Source organism: Delphinapterus leucas, chromosome 4 (genome assembly GCF_059928025.1).
Source record: "Delphinapterus leucas isolate spDelLeu-1000000601 "Yukka" chromosome 4, BTC_Dleu_Yukka2, whole genome shotgun sequence".
Taxonomy (NCBI): domain Eukaryota; kingdom Metazoa; phylum Chordata; class Mammalia; order Artiodactyla; family Monodontidae; genus Delphinapterus; species Delphinapterus leucas.
This window is the reverse complement of record NC_143132.1, coordinates 74,139,149-74,151,288: the sequence shown is the minus strand read 5'-3', so window position 1 is coordinate 74,151,288 and position 12,140 is coordinate 74,139,149. Positions and strand designations below refer to the sequence as shown.

Here is a 12,140-nt window from a genome sequence, read left to right as displayed (position 1 = left end):
GTGTGGAGAAAAGGGAACACTCTTGCACTGCTGGTGGGAATGTGAATTGGTTCAGCCACTATGGAGAACAGTATGGAGGTTCCTTAAAAAACTACAAATAGAATTACCATATGACCCAGCAATCCCACTACTGGGCATATACCCTGAGAAAACCAAAATTCAAAAAGAGTCATGTACCAAAATGTTCATTGCAGCTCTATTTACAATAGCCCGGAGATGGAAACAACCTAAGCGCCCATCACCGGATGAATGGATAAAGAAGATGTGGCACATATATACAATGGAATATTACTCAGCCTTAAAAAGAAATGAAATTGAGCTATTTGTAATGAGATGGATAGACCTAGAGTCTGTCATACAGAGTGAAGTAAGTCAGAAAGAAAAAGACAAATACCGTATGCTAACACATATATATGGAATTTAAGGAAAAAAAAATGTCATGAAGAGCCTAGGGGTAAGACAGGAATAAAGACGCAGACCTACTGGAGAACGGACTTGAGGATATGGGGAGGGGGAAGGGTGAGCTTTGATAGGGCGAGACAGAGTCATGGACATATACACACTAACAAACGTAGTAAGGTAGACAGCTACGGGGGAGCAGCCGCAAGGCACAGGGATATTAGCTCGGTGCTTTGTGACAGCCTGGAGGGGTGGGATAGGGAGAGTGGGAGGGAGGGAGACGCAAGAGGGAAGAGATATGGGAACATATGTATAACTGATTCACTTTGTTATAAAGCAGAAACTAACACACCATTGTAAAGCAATTATACCCCAATAAAGATGTTTAAAAAAAAAAAAAATCTACAGTCCATGTTTGCAGACAGCTAAATTCAAATGGCTTGTTTCAACTTTCTTCCAAAAACCTGCCCTCTCACCTGCTGCTGCCACTACCAATTCCCTCTACTCCTTTAACGAATAGGACTTGCCTAAAAAGCCATGCTAGGAAATGGGAAGTCATCCTAGACTCCTTCCTATCCCACACCTTCTACATCCATCTGGGCACTAAGTCTTATCATTCCTGCCTTTCTCAAACCCATCTCACCCCACCCTATCTGCACTGGCATGCCTCACCTTGGGTCCTGATCCCCTCTCCAGTCTTCCTCATTCTAATCAATATACGAACCTGATGTGATCGTTTCTCTCTGCTTAAAATTTCAAGGGCTTCCTACTGTCTGCAGCAGCATTTCCCAACTGGTACAAGTCCCTCCAAAATTTTTTTTTTTTTTGTGGCGGTACGTGGGCCTCTCACCGCTGTGGCCTCTCCCGCCGCGGAGCACAGGCCCCAGACGCGCAGGCCCAGCAGCCATGGCTCACGAGCCCAGCCGCTCCGCGGCATGTGGGATCCTCCTGGACCAGGGCACGAACCCGCGTCCCCTGCATCAGCAGGCGGACTCCCGACCACTGCGTCACCAGGGAAGCCCCAAAATAAAAAAATTTTAAAGGCATTGACTGCTCATATAAATTGAAGAAAAGTACTGCATTAAACAAAGTTAAGTAGCCCTCTTGCCAGCAAGACTTTGGAAAGTCTTACAACACACGATACTATTATGTGTTTGCCTACCATGGGAAACTGGGGCAAAAGAGAGACCCAATTGGGCTCCAAGGACAAAGTCACAACTAATTGGGAGACATAAAATCCTTCAGAACCTGGCCCTGCCTAGTTGTCAACATCACCTTCCATTCATCAATGGTTATTATTCACCTCCTACAAACCTTACATCCCATCTATACAGAACACAACTTGCTGTTCCTCAAAGAGCCCTACTGATTCCTGATTCCATTCTTTTATATACATCGTTCCTTCTACTAAGAATGCCGTTCCCTAACTTAGGCTGGCTGAAGAGCTCCTGTGAGTCCTTCCAGCCCCTGGTCAGTTATTTTCTCTACTAAGTTTTGATTGTCCCTTCCACCCCGCAGCAGACTTGTCCCACCTCTGTCGCTCCTCTACACGTGTCAGAGCAGTCAGCACTTGTCTCACAATATTGGGCTTACAGACTAAAAACAGACTTAAAGTTGGGAAGCAGGCCAGCACCCAGCAACACAGCTGACTGAATCAGACAGGGCAAGACAGGAGGTGTGAGGAAGGGGTAAAATCTTTCCTTTTTCTGGGCAAAATTTCACAACAAAGTAAATTTTGTTTTTGCCCCACTCCCACATCTCATCCCTATGCCCCTTTCCCTTTCCTGACTCTCCCAATACCTTCTCTCCAGGTCCTTAGTGACCTCACCTAACTCTATACAACCGCCGCCAAAAGACTATGCTCATCAGTATCAACTACTTCCCCGTCCAGTTCATCAAGAGTTATTCTGTTCAGAAGTTAATACACAAATGGGTTACAGCTTCTCAAAGCTGGCAAATCTAAGATGAATCTCTAGGCAACAATTTATTTATTTACTTATTTATTTTGTACTGCACCATGAGGCATGCAGGATCTTAGTTCCCTGACCAGGGGGTTGAACCCGTGCCCCCCTGCAGTGGAAGCGTGGAGTCCTAACCACTGGACAGCCAGGGAAGTCCCCAAAATATTTTTTCTTTAAGCATGAAGGAGATACAGGGAGTGGGCATTACAGTTCTACCACTCAGAGAGGCTGGCCCATAAAAATCTGGGAGTCCTCCTGACTGAGTCTCCCTGCTTCCCAGGAGCAGCAGTGGGCACTACTAGCAGAGACAGATGGAGTTGGTGCTATGGCAATCCTACGGATCACCCATTCTTTTTGGGTTGAAAAGTTTTATTTGCTTTAGAGACCAGTGATGGTCAGTTTTTCATTATTATGGACAGAAAGTCTCACCAACACGGTCACCGATGAACTTAAAACAGTGCCTCTAGGGCTTCCCTGGTGGCGCAGTGGTTGAGAGTCCACCTGCCAATGCAGGGGACACAGATTTGTGCCCCGGTACGGGAAGATCCCACATGCCGCGGAGCGGCTGGGCCCGTGAGCCATGGCCGCTGAGCCTGCGCGTCCGGAGCCTGTGCTCTGCAACGCAAGAAGGCACAACAGTGAGAGGCCCGCGTATCGCAAAAACAAACAAACAAAAAAGCAAAACAAAAAAAAAAACAATGCCTCTATTCTAACCAAGTAATATCTTAAAATCCAACCCTAGACCATTGTTTGATTTAGGAAAAGGCAAATTAATTGAGAAAACCAAGATGTTGCCCAAGTATCCTTAATATTTCAAAATAAATCTGTAATTATTAAATTAGCATTCTAGAAAGAATCAGTATGGTTTATCACTACTTCCTATTTCATAAAAAATCATTTGTTACAATGTCATTGTCTACACGTGCCAAGTACGTGCTAAATGTTGGAGATTACAAAGATTAAATTTCTAACCTCAAGAAGCCAAACCTAGGCTAGACAAGTAAACAAACCTATCAAAGCAGTTGCACACTGCAGTAAAGTAAGTATCATGCGAGCATTGGGAGCACGGAGAGGCACAGGGAGGGAGGAAGAGGCAGGCAAGGGACAAAAGAGTCTTCAGAGAAGAACTCTCCCTTGATCTAAGACCTGACGGGTGTGAAGTTCGTCAAGCAAACAAGCAGTAAAAAGGGGAAATAAGAGAGAGATGGAATCCAAGTAGAGGAATTACCATATGCAGAAGTGCTAAGGTGAGAAATCCCAGAAAATGTCAGGAATACAAGTTACTTGAACTAGCTGGAGCACAGGATGGCCTCTGGGGAATGGCTGAAAATGGAGCTAAAAAGATGGAACAGAATCAAGTTATGATGAAAGACCTTGTTTGACAAAGATATGGATTAACTTGTACGTGATGGAGATTCTGAACTTTTCTCAACTGAAAGAGACCCAAGGACGTGCCAAGGGGCCACATTCCCAAAGAATACAATGTGAATGGCGTGCAAAGCAGCAGTTCCGTGTTCCCTTGCTAGACTGTTTACCTCCAAGAAGGCAGAACTCACTCATCAACATATACCCAGCATCTAGCCCTGTGCTTGGCACAGACAGGAACTAAAAAAGTATCCAATAGTTAGATGTGCCAACACAATCTTAGGGCTCAACTAAGAGGCCCTAACCCAGCCTCCTTCCTTACTGCCTATAAAACTCACAACTCTTACACACTACAACAATTGGTAATTGCCACAACTTTTAAAGTAACATGGGGAAAGGTAAGGGCTGCACCAGAGATTAGAAAGGATTTTGAGAAAACACACATTAAGATGTTTTTGAACCTGACAAAATTAAGCAGTTTTTCTACTCTTCTCACCAAAAACTGAACAGAAAACAACTGTAGATTAGCTCAAAATTATTCAACAACTAACTCTAAGACAGTGGTGATAACTATAAAAAGTATATTTTTATATAGGACCCATGGAATAAAAATCTATTTTAACTAACAATTTGCTAGACTAGTCTTTCAAATAATTAAGTGCTACTCAGGTTACTTGCCTGCAGTACTTTACATTTCACTTAGTAAACTGAATTATATTATGATAATTAGCATGTAAGTAAGAACTCCATCTCAGGTGCTTGGGAAAACAATAAGGAAAAAATATTTGGTCTACAAAGAACCAGTGACTACATCTAATCAATCCGAAGGCCAGAGAAGTAAAACAAAATTTCAAGACTTCTTTTTAAAGAAAAGATGTAGACACATTTCACTAACCAGAATCTCTAAATGAAAATAAGGGAAAATAGGGCTTCCCTGGTGGCGCAGTGGTTGAGAGTCCACCTGCCAATGCAGGGGACACGGGTTTGTGCCCCGGTATGGGAAGATCCCACATGCCGCGGAGCGGTTGGGCCCGTGAGCCATGGCCGCTGAGCCTGCGCGTCCGGAGCCCATGCTCCGCAACAGGAGAGGCAACAACAGTGAGAGGCCCGCATACTGCAAAAAAAAAAAAAAAAAAAAAAAGGAAACATAAAATCCTATTAAATAAACATATTTTTAAATTTTATAATGCAGCCAGGGAGAGAGACAACAGGTAACATTAACACAGAGGATGGGGGAAAAAGAGACTGCAAACACACCCAGAAACATCAAGATAAAAATATACATCAAATGTACATTAGAGACCCATGAAATTAACATCTTGAGCTTTATAGGATGTCACTACCAAAGATGCAAAATCATGGTATTTTTGCTATAAAAGCCTGAATTAAACAGTATGTCATTATTGCCTGCTGCTCCAGTTGAGAAAAAGCAATCCTCAATCACAACCCACACACACTCTCTCACGACACACAGGTACACACAGGAGTGTGACTTGTTTTGAATATGTTAAATGTTATTAAACTAATAAATAATAGTAATTTACCAATTACTGAGCCTCTTATCCTCACAATTCTCTATGTTTTATTACCTCCATTCAGCCAATGAAGAAGCTAAATAGGGTTAAGGGACTACAGAGCTAGTAAGTGATGAGGCTAGAATTCAAAATCACTTGTATATGGCTCTGAGGCCACATTTTAACCAATACACATGCCCTCTCCCAGGGCATATGACTGTTAAATCTTTAGTCACCATAACATTTCTTTAACGACTGGCGTTTTCTTACTGTGCTATCCCCAGAATGATATTTAAGTTCAAATACTTTAAATTTCATGGAAAACATTAACTTACAGAGTTGTTTTTAAATAAGGCAAATCTTGCTAGCAGTAAGGAGACATTAACTCTTAAAAACACTGATAGTCAGGGCTTCCCTGGTGGCGCAGTGGTTAAGAATCCACCTGCCAAGGCAGGGTACACGGGTTTGAGCCCTGGTCCAGGAAGATCCCACATGTCACGAAGCAACTAAGCCCATGTGCCACAACTACTGGAGCCCGCACGCCTAGAGCCCGTGCTCCACAACAAGAGAAGCCACCACAATGAGAAGCCTGCACACCGCAACTAGAGAAAGCCGGCGAGCAGCAACAAAGACACAACACAGCCAAAACAAAATAAACAAAACAAACAAACAAAAACAAAAAACACTGATAGTAGCTGAATATCCATCTAGAATTATAAAAAGTACCAACAGTGCCCCAATAATCCCAACTTTATTACTTAGCCCTTTAATTATGCTAGGTTTTTTGTGTGGTATAGAACACCCAGTATAACCCTAAGAAATAGCAGATTTTCCTAAACACCTGATTTCTTTCTCCATTATTCACACTGTGGAATCACATTACATATGGATTTAATTACAATTCAACTATCTGTGCTGCAAGAAAAAAGAAAAACAAGAGAGAAAAATACTCTAAACAATGGTGGCAGGACGCTTGCCCTCACATCCTTGTCCCAGAGTGAGCATGCAACGCAGACTAAATCTGGTGTTCCTTGGTCAATCCAAAGCACATAACCAATTATGATTCCAGAAAAAAGTAACCTATACTAATAGCTGAAGAAAAAACTAGCTGTGAGAATTGAAAAACCATATGTCAGTTAACCAGTTTTCAAACTGGTGGCCTTCCTAAATGACTTTTTCATGGGTAATTTTGACTTCACAGGATTTTTATCTTAAATGAGAATGTAGGCCCAAAGCCCCTACATAAAAGGGGATTTCATTTTACTCAGCTGTTTAGATCAGAAAGAATTAGGAACCAAAATACTTGTCTTTTATATATCAAAGTAAGTTACTAACATATTTTTCATCCTACTTTACAAATAGGAAAAATAGAGCAATAGGGATGCTGTAAAGAAGCCATGCTAGACACATGTGGGAGCTGTTCCATGACTTATTTTAAAATAAACTAAAAATGTAATAGAAGTCTGTCAAGTGATCCAAATCAATCCTTTAAAGTTGGTTCTCAATAAGAAAAAAAAAAAAAACACCCCACAAAACATACATTGAGTTTTGAGATGTGCCATTACTACAGAGTACAAACTAAAGACAAGGGTGAAAAGAACACCCAACTAATAGGAAGCTTCTCCTTTACCAACATGCTGTCACTTACCTCTCCAGACATCAGTTTCCTTTCCTATAAAAAGAAGGGGCTAGTCTAAATAACCTACAACCACTCAGCATTATTATTTTCCAATCTCATACCTCCTTATTTCAATGTCCAACTCATAAATTCCTTTGTGAAAAAAATGAAAAAACAACAAAAAAACAGGAGTCAATCTAGCTTGCTATCACTGAGGCAGACCTGTCTTTCACCTCATCACCCAACAACAGATATAAATAAATTTTATTAATAATTTCTGAGAAAGATTATATAGATATCAGCGTGTTCCACATCATGTAATCAAGAAATTCTACTTTACAGTTAACTCAGCTTTCCTGGAAATTATGCTTCTAATCTAACTAGTATCTGAGTGTCATTGGAGATATATATATATATTTTTTTGGCCACGCTGTGCTGCTTGTGGGATCTTAGTTCCCCGACCAGGGATCGAACCCGGGCCCCGGGCAGTAGAAGCTCAGAGTCCTAACCACTGGACCTCCAGGGAATTCCCTCAATGGGTTATTTAAAAGCAAGATCCACAGCGAGTAAGTGAAAGAGTCAACAGGAGAGAAATTTTGATTAAGAGATTAATTACAAAAAAAAAAGATTAATTACACCTCACTTCATTCATCCCATCTTACATACAAAAAAACAGACTTCAAACACAGGGTACTACTTTCTTCCTGCATTCCCAGCTCATACTAGCATTAGTGGCCTTTGGTGATAGATAAGATAAAAGATGCATTTTCACCTGTAACTTCAAAGATACATGCCTCTGAGGAGCTCCATTTTCATAAATCTATGTGGACCCTTCCCTTGGGGAGACACATACATAAGGTACATAAGTCCTTTTTTAATTTGGACAGTCTCCAAGTTTGCTATTTGAGTTAATATTTTACAATCTCAGACCTAGCAAAGGCCCCAATACAAGCCTGTGGGTTGAAGATATTACGAGGCCTGGTGTTGGGATAGCTCTCTGGAAACTCTTCAGCAATCCTCATCCTCAACTTTCCTCTGTCTCAGATATTCGATTATTTGGACAACTCTCCCTTTCCTTCATTCCACTTTTCTCCCTTCTTACTGAGGACCAAAAAATCAGTTTCAACTCACCATTGTAACAGTGATCGTTTTTTCCAGTTACCATTTATTCATAACATTTCACATTACCTCTATTTTTAATCTTACTAATATGTTTTTAATGTTTTTAACTCAATTTTTATAATTACTAGTTACCATTAACTTCAGGACATTCTACCTTGTAACTGACACATACTTTTCTCCAGATTAAATAAGCCTAGAACCTTTTACTTTTTAACCTAAATCTTAAAATATGTAGCCCAATCCTGATCCTCTCTCATTTCTCTACTCTCAAAATATGAAGATCAACAACATTAAAGTAAGACTGTAATGATAATTTCCTTGCTTCTTGCTTGTTACCTGGACTAGTTAAGTGGGTTAATTAGAATACGGTTTTGATGACTACAGATTTACTCTCTCCAACAGGCCAGTTGGCTTCATTTCACACAGAAAAACTGTGTTCTAAAACCAAAGACTAAATCCCATCAGCTAACTCTTAGATCCAGGTTTAACCAGATGAGCTATACAGCACATTCAGAACACATTCCATCACTGGAACAAACCTTCTGGTTATGTATCAGGTAGACGTCAGACACTAGATTATCTTCCTTTAGCATACCACTGTGAGTTGTTTTAAGAATGTTGTCCAGTTAGTGATAAGCTGCTAACTCCTATTCAACTTAGGGTCTGTTCACAAGGTCCCCTGCTTAGGTTACCCAGTATACCAGTGAACAAAAGCCAGCTTTAGATGAACCAAGTAATCAATATCATTTTGAAATTCTACTTCTGTCTTCTAAGATTTTAGAAACTACAACCACCACCTCATTGTCATTCACAAGCATGAAGTTCCTATTTCCACCATCACCTAGACCAGTGGGAAAAAATACAAAAACTAAAGACAAAACTCCACAGCATGCCCCATTATCATTCATCATTGCCCATTTCCTAGGACTGCTATCCATTTCAGCAATAAAGTATATTCACATTTAAAACCTTATATTCACAGTGGTTACAAAACCACCATGCTAAACAAGCACAGCCCTGATTCAGTATATGGAATGGAAGGGGGAAAGGAATATTTACTATGTGCCAGGAAGAGTGCTCCTTTCCTTACAAATGCTCTCAGCTAATCCTCAAAACTCTCTGATGTAAGTACTAGTATTCTCCTTTGTTAATTAAAAAAAAAAAAAGAAGAAAGAAAAGCAGAACAGGGAAGTTAAGCAACAGTATAAGGGACTTTCAACACAGCCAGAATCCTAGCTCTATGTTACTGTACGTGACGTAGAGGTTTCTATTTCTAGGTTTACCGGATTAGCTGCATGTGACTTTGAGCAACTTAACATCTCTGAACCTCAGTTTCCCCATCTGTAAAATGGGGTTTAAATGAGACAATTCACATCATGTTTAATTCAAAGCACAGTATACAGTAAGCTTACTCAATAACCATCAGCATTGGTCAAAGTCAACAGCTAGTTAAGAAAGTCAGATCAAACTCAGGTCTGATTCCCAAGTTCATGCTTCTTCTACTACAATATTCTGTAGCTACAAACACACATTATTATCCACATAAGAATCCATACTCGGAATATAACAGATGGGAAACTGATGTTACCTAAATGAAATAACTATTTAGGGCTAACTAAACCAACAGAAGGATTTTAGCTCTAATAACTAATAAGCAGAACCAAGTAGAAAACTCATCAGAAAATACTGTTTAGACATTCAGGTTATAGAGTTTTGTTTTAACTACTGTGAAACTGTTTTCCTATCTATATAGGAATTTATCCTATTTATCTCAAATCAGTTGTAAATTAAAACTTTAACAACCAAAGCTACCCCAAATAAAGCTTCCTGGTCAGCCTGGACGAAGAACTCTGCCCTCTTACTACATAATTTGAACACAGAGTCGAAGTGAAGCCTGTCAACTTTATTGCTACTTAATATTTTTATTTTTTTATAATTGTACTACTTAGGAAGTAACGCAACCAACCAATGTCAACGTTCTTCCTATCCAATCCCCTGACCAAAAACAGGCTTTGCTGTTCTAATAATGTTCAAAAATCTCACTTAGCCGTCCCATCCTCATATGCTTTAATGGTGGATAATGCAAAAGCAAGGGTAGCAGCAAAAGTAAACTTTCTTAACAATTATTAATAATAGGCTTACTATTTCAAGCAACTTCCAGGAACTGACTTGCCTTAAAAAAGGGTCGCTAAACCAGAATGGGATGCCCGCATACATTTATTTTGGCAACTGTAGCCTATTCAGCAAAGCAACAATCCTCCTAAGAAAAGAATACCACATATATTCCAGTGAAACAAAATTAATAAATGTGCCTTGGTACTAAAAGGCTGAATTCTAAGCAAAGGTAGAGCTTTTTTTTTTTTTTTTTTTTTTTTGTGGTACGCGGGCCTCTCACTGTTGTGGCCTCTCCTGTTGCGGAGCACAGGCTCCGGACGCGCAGGCTCAGCGGCCACAGCTCACGGGCCCAGCTGCTCCACAGCATGTGGGATCTTCCCGGACCGGGGCACGAACCCGTGTCCCCTGCATCGGCAGGCGTACTCTCAACCACTGCGCCACCAGGGAAGCCCGGTAGAGCATTTTTAACTAAGTAATCGCCCTTCAAGAGACAATCAAATCAGAACACCTTCACTTTAGCAACAAAGTCTTTAGAAAAGTATTCATTTTGCAATTATCTTAAACGTCCCTGCATTTCTTAGATTTTTAAAAAATTCTAACTTCCTGATTCATAGATCTAAAATAGCCATTACATACATAAACGTTCTACTCATTTCGTTTGGGATCATGTAGGAAACATAGGTTTCTGTTTCTAGGTTTACAACTCCATACCCATTCATTTTGCACTAATGTAACCATTCAATATAGCTCTAAAACACTGATGAAAAAGTAGTTAATTATCTGAGTGATTCATACCTCCTATGTCCAGACACCAAGATCCAAGGATGTTTCTGTCAGATCTGTGGGAAGAGGAAATGATAAACACCTGTCACAAAAGCTTTCCAAACTGGGAAGCTCTGAATTACTACTGTCAATCCCCAGTCAGATTCCCTCCGCTCCCCCTCCCCCCGCCCCCCGCAAAAAAAAAAGAGGTCACATATCCACCAGAACCTAACTTTGCGAATGATGTGGAGAGAAGGAAAGGCTCTAAAGAGAGCGGCCATGGAGGTACTGGAGAAAGGGCCCCGGGTTTTTCTAGAGTCAAAGTGAGAGGCCTTAAGCAAGTCGTAAGTCACTTTTCCTCTCTGGGCCTCACTTAGCTTAATGCGGTGACTGGCCAGGAGCTCCACTACTCCGTGGCTAAGGACGAAATGAAGATTCCTCAGTCAGCACCCGCACAAACCCATCAAGCACCCTGCCAATACCCCTACCTTCGATCTCACCATCTCCCGTACTTTCTGAAAGGGCTGGACCACCATCTCACTCTCAAACCCAACACACTCGCCTTCCCCTCAAAGCGGCGTGTCCCAACCAGGCCTTCACACCCACAACGTGGTGCCCTCCTCCGCGCCTCACCTGTCCCAGACAGACATTCCGCAGTCTTAACGCTCCTCTCCCCACACCACACACACCTTCCCCGAGAAGTGATGCCCAATTCCGGCTCCAGGAGGCCGACCACGAGCTCACCTGGTACCCGCCACCCCCGACAATACCATTCACCTCCTCCAACCTCCCACCGGCTCCACGCCCTGCTCACCCAGCCCTCCGACGCCTCGGGGAAGCTGGGGCCACTCACCCGGCACCGCCGCGCCGTCTCCTCGGCGGCCTCCCGGCCGCAGCAGCCGAGGAGCCGCGCAGGGCCGGGGCCCACCGCTGTCGCCGCCGCCGCCGCCGCCGCCGCCTCGCCTCAGCCCAGCCCCATCGCCCTCGGCCGGCGCTGGCGGCCGCGGGTCGCTCGAGCTCGAGGCGCCGCCGCCGCCGCACGCTGCGGCTCGGGGTGAAGGGAGGGAGGAGCCGCGGCGGGGCCCGGGCCGAGGCGGGCGCAGGAGCGTCCGCGCTCTCCTCCTCTGCGCCCGCGGCGGCGGCGTGTAGCCGGAGCAGGGCGAGAACAAGGGCGGGCAGCAGGGGGAGGTAGGCAGGGGAGGGGGGCGTTCTGCACTCCGAAACGGCCTTCCGCCGCCACCGACGTAGCGAACCCCCCCTCCCCTCCGCGGTGGCGCCTGGATC

General features: G+C 42.8%; 1 protein-coding gene across 14 annotated transcripts in view; it reads right to left on the bottom strand.

Annotated features, from left to right (window-relative positions):
• Positions 1 to 11,779, bottom strand: part of ATP13A3 (ATPase 13A3) — a 79,666-nt gene extending 67,887 nt beyond the window's left edge. For 12 of the 14 annotated variants that reach the window (XR_002643949.3, XM_022569259.3, XM_022569298.3 and 9 more), the window contains exons 1-2: positions 11,710 to 11,779; positions 10,890 to 10,933 (exon numbers count right to left, since the gene is read on the bottom strand). The gene's annotated coding sequence lies outside the window, so the exon portion shown is untranslated. Of the gene's footprint in view, positions 1 to 10,889; positions 10,934 to 11,709 lie in introns of those variants that run through there. The other 2 variants (XM_022569281.3, XM_030760887.2) reach the window with 2 other exon arrangements.
• Positions 11,780 to 12,140: the final 361 nt, after the last annotated feature.